Source organism: Rutidosis leptorrhynchoides, chromosome 3, assembly GCF_046630445.1.
Source record: "Rutidosis leptorrhynchoides isolate AG116_Rl617_1_P2 chromosome 3, CSIRO_AGI_Rlap_v1, whole genome shotgun sequence".
Classification (NCBI taxonomy): Eukaryota; Viridiplantae; Streptophyta; class Magnoliopsida; order Asterales; family Asteraceae; genus Rutidosis; species Rutidosis leptorrhynchoides.
In genome coordinates, this window is record NC_092335.1 from 485985499 (window position 1) to 485996170 (window position 10672).

The following is a 10672-nucleotide window of genomic DNA, read 5'->3' on the forward strand; positions in this document are numbered from 1 at the left end:
TCGAACCCAAGGATCGTATGCAGGCCAAGGAGAGGGGGTATAGTTAGCGGGATCTGCAGCGTATGACACTGCCTGTTCATGTATCCAATTAAGCTGATTTTGCTGCCCTGCTTGAGTATACCATGTTCGATCATTCGCAACATCAATGTAATGTTGCATCTCCCTGTTACCTGCATCGTAGTGATCAATTACCCTTTGGGTGTTTTGATCACTATGGAGTCGCATATCTGAAAACTGGCGCGCCATGTAAGCCTCCCAATCATTTCCCGGACCCGAACTACTTCCAACATTCGGCTGTGGATCTGGTTGCTATTGGGGTTGTTCTGGTTGCCTGTTCACGGGATCCTCATACCTAGTTAGAAGGCTGTTCGACCCTCTCATCAAAATGTTCGCCCTTGTATAACTCACTCTATCAAAGGCAATCATATGTTTCTCCTCTAACCCACTTGTGTTGATTCGAAAATGTTCGGCAATCCTGGTTACAAAATGGCCGCCCATGATTGGTGTAATCTTTTTCCTTTCTTCGAGGAGGAAAGTGAGAATCATTCGCGGGATATGAACATGGGAGTGATCCATTATTGCATGAATGTACCATATATCCAAGTTGGTGACTTTTTCACTACTGTCTTTTCGACAGTTTATGGTACTTGAAATGAATCGTTGGATGCATCGGTGCTCGTAGGTACGTAGCTTGCTACAAGTCTGCTTGCTTGCACTATATGCGGTATTGCTCATGTCCACCCATGCTTCTGAATGATTAAAAGAAGAAACATAGTATATACACTGATTAAAGTAATTTTGCATCAGTTGATGTGGCAACCCTTCGTAAATATCCAATGCCTTCACAAATTGCAGCAGCGTTAATGTCCTGTCTTGCCCTCCAAGACGAAATCTCATAAATGTACCCGATGTTGGTGACGTGTAATCAACCCTAAGTGAACCAACGAATTCTTTGACTAAAAGTGGATACACTTTTTCTTGCATTCTGAACAGGTTTTCCCAAGCATATATTCGATGGCCGTGATACGTAACTCGGAAAAGGTTGCGAAAATTTTGATATTCGCCGGCTTCCTCTAATGGTGTCCAATCAATATATTTCCCCGGATATACATCTTTGTGAAGAAGTGCCTTCATCCGTTCATGGTATTCCGGATGCCTCAAAACTGCATTGATCCATGGATCCGGAGTGGTTAATCCACGGACATTTAACTGCCGGTTATCAATATCCATTTCTTCCTCTTCAGCAGCATATTCTTCTTCACTTGTATCACTTGTATTCTCAAAGCAGCATAGTCTTTGAAAATGCGCTGTTTTACCCTGTTGTGTACAATTGAAAATATACATACATACAAATATAAACATGCATGGTAATTTGAAATGGGACTTTAAATCCCACTTTCAAATCAAATATGAAATATTAGTACAACATAATAAAAATATTAAACTTACATAAAAGTATCAAAATATAATGTGTTCAAACATAAATAAATAGAAATAAAAAAAAATCATAGAAATCACCAACTGGAACTATATCAATCTGGATAGGGGTTCCAGTTCATGTTGTCGTCCGAGTTCCATGGTTGGTGATAGGTGTACTGATAGGCCTGGTTAGGGTCGTAGAGAGTATATGGTGGTCTCATCTCGGGCTGGTGTGGAGGATAGTAAGTGGGTCAGGTCGGGACGTAGTGATCCTGAGGTGACAGCCGGCTCATAATCTGACGCTAATGATAGTCCCATCTATCATGCTGTTGTTGCCTGTAATGCTCGTAATCATTCCGGGCTTGCCACTGCTCCATCCAATTAAATCTCTCTGCGTTTGTCATATCTACCTCATCTACACGCTGGTAGACGTCAGTCATAGCCTCCCTAATGACATCCCTAATGTCATCCGCTTCCTCCATTTCCTCATCTGATCCTCTCTACCTGTGGATGACGACCTTCATAGAGTACTACCTGGTTGCGTCTGCTCTTTAATACCTTAGCACCCTGATAGACCTTTAATCCTAAAGGCTCAACCTGTTCCCTACATTCCAAAAGTGGACCCCCTTGGTCCCTATCTACACCCAAATACTCTCCAATGAGAGTAACAAAAATACCTCCTCCTATTATTCCCCCTTCCTGTATTCCTTCCACCATATTAGCCAAATAAAAACCAACACAGTAAGGGATATTAACAAAGCCTCTTGGGTCTCGAATACACTTTAGGTAAAATAAATCATGTAAGGTCATTTTCTCCTTGTTGTGACCTCTCTGTGTAATCGAGTTAGCCAAAAATGTATGAATTATATGAAGCTCGGCTTTGTTAATATGTAAGTAGGAGTGTTTTCCTCCTAGTGTAAAAACATTATAATTTGACATATGCCTCCAGACGGCATTCGCGTCAAAATTCCTATCTACCCTTTCACCACGATAAATCAAATTCATACAATCGGGTAGTAGTAATTCACCAGGAGTATATATCTGTAAAGCCCTGGCTATGTCCAGCATGGACATCCTGTACATCCTACGGCCAAGTATAAATCTAAGAAAACTTCTATCATCTAACCTATCTACATCCGTATTTAACGAAATAGTACTCATAAGCTCAATACACCATTCCTTATATACAGGTCTACGAATAGTGAATAAACATTCCCAATCGTGAAAAGAAGAACTGCCATACCTTTGAATCAGATGCTCCCTAACTGAGTTAACTAGTTGGACCCTTTCTAAAGGCTCCCAATCAATTACCCTCGGCACTTCTACATTTTTCGGTATCACTTTGAATTTGTTACTTTGATATGTTGGGTAATCTCTCCAGCTTCTATCAAATCTTAGATTAGGATGCAACGTGTATTCAGGAATCGTTGGGTATTCTACTGGTGGATGCATCAGAAATACTATGAAGGCATCAACAAATTATAGCGGATCATAATAAGGTACGTGTTGATCAGGTTGTTGTTGTGGTTCCTGTTGTTGTTCCGGTTCAGGTTCATATTGCATTTCTGGTTCAGGTTCCGGTTGTGGTTGTCTAGATGATGATGATGCACCTCCAGTTTCAGTATTAGTAAATCTCTGCAAAATACATTAAACACAAAATTTGTGCATCCAAATATGCATTAGTGTTAGCAAAATAACAAATTAACACAATTACAATAACATGTTTAATCAAAATTAAACTTATACGCATTTTCACAATTTTAACAATTCTACACTTTTTCAAATAAGCATATATGAAAATGTTTACAAAGTTCATAAGCATTCAATTCAAATATCATGTTAAAACAACCTTTACTAGCAATTAAACAAGTTTCAAATGGCATTTACATCAATTTAATCAAGTTCATGAATTTTATACCTAAAAAGTCCACTTTAATTCTCAAAAATCATGTTTAGGATCAAAGTTTGGATCATTTAGCTACCTAAACATGTTACATTACTTAATTTAGCAATAATTCATGACAAAAATCGGCCATAACCTGTTTATATCAAAAAGCCCCAAATTGCTCAAGAACACAAACCCTAGATTCCTAAAAAATTTGAAGTTTTTGGCTTCAAATCATGTTAAATAGCATCAATCTAGGTTATACATGCATAAAATACTAACAATTTAACTCTAATTACACTAGAAATTAACAAAATCAAATTAGGTAAAATATAGTTCAAGAACACTAAAAATCAAATTTAAAGAGGTTTAGGGGTGAAATTGTTACCCTTCTTGATAAACTTCTTATCAAATTCATGTTTAGAGCGGATTGTAACGAGAAATTTGGTGAAATTTGGTGAAAAATGATGAAATTTGAGAGGTTTTGGGGTGTATGTTCATGTGTTTATGTGTGTGTGCGGATACAGAGAGCAGCTCGCTGAGCTTTATGTTTCTGGCCAGTTTTCCAGCCTCATGCGATCGCATGAGGTTACAGGGTAAATCTCATGCGATCGCATGAGGTCCCTTTTTTTATATAAAAACCTTATAACTTTTAAAACATAAATTAATAAAATTTTATTTAAAATTTTGTTTCTTTTTAGGAGTGAGGGTGTTTCGGATCGTTGTCCTAGTCCGTCCCTCGACAAAATTTTAAAATTTGTCAATTCAAAACGTTGTTTTAAAAGCAAAGATTTTTGGCTTTTTTTTTAAATATTTTTGGCATACTTTAATTTAATAAGATTAAAAATAATGATAATAAAAGTTCTCGTCCCTCCCTTGGGTAGAGCAATTTCGATTCAATGACCTAGTTTTCAACTCACGACGAATTTTAAAAATCATATTTTTATCTTAGTGAAATAAAGTAAATTTTTGTTTTTAAATTCACACCAAATTTAAATTTTTAATGCATAAAATTAAAAATTCATATTATTAAAATTTTAAAAATTCACACCAAATTTATATTATAATTTTGTTTTTATACATACAAACTTATATTAAAAACATAATTTTTTTTAAATATTTACAAACTTAAATATATTGATTTTAAAAGTTTACAATAATAATTTAATATTAATATATTAATTTTAAAAACAAAGTAAAAATAAAATTAAAAATATGTTTGGTCTTTTATCCTACTTTAATCAATCAAATATTATCAAAAATATACGTCCCTCTTTTCGGTAAAGTAATTTCGGCTATATTACCTAGTTTTACTCCTGACGAATTTTTGTAATATTTTGGGTTGATTGATTAAAGATATTTATACCTTAAGAATAAACGGTAAATTTCGCAGTGATGTAATAAATTTTTGTATGATATCAATAATTTTGGTCGCCAAACCTAATTTTATTGAGTATCAATTTAATACTTTATAGCGAACGATTTATCGTTTATTATCAAAAGGTTAAAAGCAATAAAAATAAAAATAAAAACTGTACATACTTACCTGTGAGATAGAATTCTCAGTGACCTGCTTTAACCCACTCATAAGATAGTCGGACTAATTGGTTTTCCATAGCTACATAGGCATAACCTCGAGCATTCAACGATTTTTCTTCGAAATATATGAACGGTCCTTCTCTGCATAAAGTAACGAACTCGGTATTGGAATATGTCTGATTCGTCGAGCATTTTCCTTCGTGTGACCATTTTTCGCATTTGTGACATCTTTCAAGGTGTCGTGCTCTTCTTTTCGCTGCGGATTTTGATTTTTCTTTACCAAAATATAACTTATTATGATTGTTTCTGAGTTCTTTTCATACTCCGTCCAATTTGGCTCTTATTACTGATACCAGGTCACTCGGGAGTGTGTCATTATTACGTTTAGTGATCAAAGCGTGTAGCAGTAGACCATGGTTTAGTTCACAGGAATTCTTCATCTCGTAAAACCTAAAAAAAAAAAAAAATTAGAATGGGGGGAGAAGACAGTTCTTTAGGGTCTGCTAGGGAAAGACCATTCGGATTCCATTCTCGAGAACTACACAAAAACAGAATATCTAACTCTAACAGAAATACATATTACCCTAAAAAGATTCGAAACTCCCCACACTTAGTTAGCTGTGATGTTGAAATTGTGATTAACTTCATTGTCAACTTTCATCGGACCATGTATGTAATGTTTAACTCTGTGATCATTAACTTTAAATTCAATCCCATTTGAATTTATTAACTCTATTGTTCCGTATGGAAAAACTCTTTTGACTATAAATGGTCCAGACCATCTTGATTTCAATTTTCCAGGAAATAGCTTGAATCGTGAATTGAAAAGAAGAACTCTGTCTCCTTCCTTAAATTCTTTTGAACTTCTGATTCTTTTATCATGCCATTTCTTCGTTCTTACTTTATAGATTAACGAATTTTCATATACTTCATGTCTTAATTCTTCTAATTCGTTTAATTGACTTAATCGTAGACGTACGACTTCATGTAAATCAAGATTACATGTCTTTAAAGCCCAAAATGCTTTGTGTTCAATTTCTACTGGAAGATGACGTGCTTTTTCGTAAACGAGTTTAAAAGGTGTGGTTTCAATTGGAGTTTTGTAGACTGTTCTAAAAGCCCAGAGTGTATCCTTCAATTTCATGGACCATTCCTTCGGATTTGATCCTACGGTTTTCTCTAGAATACGTTTTAAAGCTCGGTTGGTATTTTCAACTTGTCCACTTGTCTGTGGATGATAAGCGGCTGAGATTTTATGAGTTACTCCATATCTTTTGAGAACTTTCTCAAGTTGATTATTACAAAAATGAGTACCCCGATCACTTATTAAAGCTTTCGGTGTTCCAAACCTTGCAAAAAGACGTTTTAAAAAGTTGACTACAACTCGTGCATCGTTAGTTGGGAGAGTTTGTGCTTCCGCCCATTTAGATACATAATCAATGGCTGCGAGAATGTATAGATTATTATGAGATTTTGGAAATGGACTCATAAAGTCAATACCCCAAATGTCAAATACTTCACATACTTGAATGACATTTTGTGGCATTTCATCACGTTGACTTATTTTTTCGGCCCTTTGATAAGCATCACAGGATTTGCAAAGAAGGTGTGCGTCTTTGAAAATTGTAGGCCAATAGAATCCAGCATCGTAAACTTTTCTTGCTGTGAGCTGAGGACCATAATACCCTCCTGTTGGTCCTGTGTGACAATGGTTTAATATTTGACTAGCTTCTTCTCTGAATACACATCGGCGTATTATTCCACCGGGACAACTTTTAAACAGATGTGGATCTTCCCAGAAATAGTGTTTTATATCAATAAAGAATTTCTTTCGTTTTTGGTATGACAATCCTTTTTCAAGGAATCCACATACTAAGTAGTTTGCATAGTCTGCAAACCATGGAATTTCACTATAATCTATCTTCAATAGATATTCATCAGGAAAGTTGTCTTGTATGGCCAAATCATTTAGAACTTCTAATTCGGGATTTTCAAGACGAGAAAGATGATCAGCTGCTAGATTTTCTGCTCCCTTTTTATCTCGGATTTCAATATCGAACTCTTGTAAGAGTAAGATCCAACGGATTAATCTTGGTTTAGCATCTTGTTTCGAAAATAAGTATCTAAGAGCAGAATGGTCGGTATAGACCACCGTTTTTGCTAGAACGAGATATGAACAAAATTTGTCAAAAGCAAAGACAATAGCAAGGAGTTTTTTTTCAGTTATTGTGTAGTTTGTTTGTGCTCCTTGTAACATCTTACTAGCATAATATATAGGTTGAAATCGTTTTTCAATTCTTTGTGCTAAAACGGCTCCCATTGCAAAATCACTTGCATCGCACATTAGTTCAAACGGTAGATTCCAATTTGGAGTTATCATGATCGGCGCATTAGTGAGTTTTTCTTTAAGAATATTAAAAGATTTGATGCATTCATCTGAAAAGATGAATGGAGCATCCTTTTCTAAGAGTTTATTCATAGGAGTGGCAATTTTAAAAAAATCGTTTATAAAACGTCGGTAAAAACCGGCATGCCCTAGAAAACTCCTAACTCCTCTAACATTGGTGGGATGTGGAAGTTTAGCAATTACATCTACTTTACCTCTATCCACTTCAATTCCTTTCTTTGAAATTTTATGTCCAAGAACGATGCCTTCTTTAACCATGAAATGGCATTTCTCCCAATTAAGTACTAGATTTGATTGCTCGCATATAATAAGCATTCGTTCAAGATTAACTAGACATGATTCAAATGTATCACAAAAGATTGAAAAGTCATCCATGAAAACTTCCATGCATTCTTCTATCATGTCGTGAAAAATCGCCATCATGCACCTTTGAAAGGTTGCAGGGGCATTACAAAGTCCAAATGGCATGCGTTTGTAAGCAAAAGTACCATAAGGGCACGTGAACGTGGTTTTCTCTTGGTCCTCGGATGCTATTGGAATTTGAAAGTATCTGGAAAAACCATCAAGAAAACAATAGTAACTATTTCCGGCTAATCTTTCCAACATTTGATCAATGAAAGGTAAGGGAAAGTGATCTTTTCTGGTGGCGTCATTTAATTTTCTATAATCAATACAAAAACACCATCCTGTTACAGTCCTAGTATGAATAAGCTCATTTTTCTCATCTATGATGACAGTCATGCCACCCTTCTTAGGCACACATTGAACTGGGCTTACCCATGGACTATCAGAGATTGGATAAATTAAACCTGCATCTAGTAGTTTAATAATTTCTTTCTTAACAACATCTTGCATATTAGGATTTAGTCTTCGTTGGCGTTGCACATACATTTTATGACCTTCTTCCATAAGGATTTTATGTGTGCAATACGAAGGACTTATTCCTTTAATATCATGAATCTTCCATGCAATAGCTGGTTTATGAGCTCTTAGCACAGAAATGAGTTGAGATTTTTCATTTTCAGTAAGAGAAGACGATATTATTACAAGTAATTCAGATTCACCATGTAGATAAGCGTATTCCAAATGGTTTGGAAGTGGCTTTAATTCTAATGTCGGCGGTTCTTCTATCGATGATTTATATCGATATCTGTCTTCTTCTTTTAGCATTTGAATTTTTTCTGTTGTTGGTTCATATCCATTAGCCATAAGTGTAGCTAACATTTCAGCTTCATCAATTGGTTCAGTACCTTCTCCTAAAGAACATTCTCCTGTTCCTTGTAATTCTGGAAATTCTTATAACAATTCTGCATGTGAATCTATAGTTTGAATATAATAACATGTATCATCTGCAGATTGCGGTTGTTGCATGGCTCTATTAACAGAAAAGGTAACACTCTCATCCTCTATACTTAGGGTCAATTTCTTACCAAACACGTCTATTATTGCTTTAGCCGTGTTTAAGAATGGTCTTCCTAATATGAGAGGAACTCGAGAATCTTCTTCCATGTCCAGAATAATAAAATCTACTGAAAATACTAAAGTACCAACTTTAACTAGCATGTTCTCCATTATCCCTCTAGGATATTTTACTGATCGATCGGCTAGTTGTATGCTTATTCGTGTTGGTTTCAATTTTTCCAAGGTCTAGTTTAGCGTATAGTGAATACGGCATTAAATTTATACTAGCACCTAAGTCTGCCAATGCTTCTATTGAACTAAGACTACCCAAAAAATATGGAATCGTGAAACTTCCTGGATCTAATAGTTTTTCTAGTATCTTATTCAACAGTACTGCAGAACAATTAGCATTCATTGTAACAGCCGAGAGTTCTTCCATTTTCTTTCTATTAGTGATTAGATCTTTCAGAAATTTAGCATATCTAGGCATTCCTGAAATCACATCAATGAAAGGAAGATTAACATTTATCTGTTTAAACATATCCAAGAATTTGGATTGCTCGGCTTCAAGTCTCTCTTTTCTCATTTTACTTGGGTAAGGAAGTGGTGGTTGGTATGGTTTAACATAAGGTTTTGCCTTAACTGTGTTATATTCATTAACCTTTTCAACTACCGGTTCTGTTTTCTTATCTTGCTCAGATTGTGGTTCTTGTGGGGTAGGAATAGAGTCATCAGAAATTACAGGCATTTCAGGTGGTTTAAGTGTAATACCACTTCTTGTGGTAATGGCTTTAGCTGTTTCATTCCGGGGGTTAGCATTTGTATCACTAGGTAGGCTTCCCGGTTTCCTTTCACCTATTAACCTTGCTAGGTTGCGTACTTCTTGTTCCAGATTTTCAATAGAAGCTTGTTGATTTCTAAATGCTTGAGCATTTTGTTCATTGGTTTGTTTCTGAGATGTGAAAAACTGCGTTTGAGATTCAACTAGCTTCGTCATCATGTCTTCTAAATTTGGCTTTTTATCATCGGTTTGTGGTGGTTTGTTTTGAAAAATAGGTCTTTGCTGATTGTAAGTATTATTGGATACTTGTTGATTGCTAGGACCTTGTTGGTTGTTGTATGGAACATTTTGGTTATAATTCTGGTTTTGATTGTAGATTGGTCTTTGCGGTTGATAATTATTCTGATAATTATTTCCAGGCCTTTGGTTTATGTATGAAACATTCTCTCTTTGTTCCATTGTTAGTTCAATACTGAGACAATCTTTTGTCAAATGTGGTCCTCCACACTGCTCACAACTAATTCGTATTGAATGAATATCTTTAGTTATCTTTTCCATTCGTCTCTCGACAGCATCTATCTTTGCGGAAATGGAATCAAAGTCATGGCTCGAATCGGCTCTAGCTGCTTTAGATGATCTAACGATATCTTTTTCTTGGTGCCACTCATGTGAGTGGGAAGCAGTGTTATAAATAATTTTGTAAGCGTCAGTTGCGGTTTTCTTCATAATGGAACCACCAGCTGCTATATCTATGTCTTTTCTTGTAGTGATGTCGCATCCTTGGTAGAATATTTGTACTATTTGACAGGTATCTAAACCATGTTGCGGACATCCTCTCAATAACTTTTCAAATCTTGCCCATGCTTCATTTAAAGTTTCATTTGGCTTTTGTGTGAACGTAACAATTTCTCCTTGAAGTCTCACGGCTTTAGATGCCGGAAAGAATTGTTTAAGAAATTTTTCAACTAAAACGTCCCATGTATCAATCGCCCCTTCAGGTAACGATTCTAACCAATCTTTGGCTTCTCCCTTTAAAGTCCAGGGAAATAACATGAGATATATCTGTTCATCCTCAACTTCTCGGATTTTGAATAGAGTGCAAATCCTATTAAAGGTACGAAGATGTTCATTTGGATCTTCCTTCGGCGCACCTCTAAATTGGCATTGATTAGTTACCGTGTGTAGGATTTGTCCCTTGATTTCATAATCTGGCGCATTAATGTCAGGTTGAGTAATTGCG

The 10672-nt window shown here is 35.6% G+C and overlaps 1 non-coding gene across 1 annotated transcript; it reads left to right on the forward strand.

Moving 5' to 3' along the window:
- Positions 1-10246: 10246 nt before the first annotated feature.
- Positions 10247-10353, forward strand: LOC139903791 (small nucleolar RNA R71). The gene has a single exon (XR_011778583.1). It is a non-coding gene; the product is annotated as a small nucleolar RNA R71 (small nucleolar RNA).
- The last annotated feature ends 319 nt before the right edge of the window (positions 10354-10672 follow it).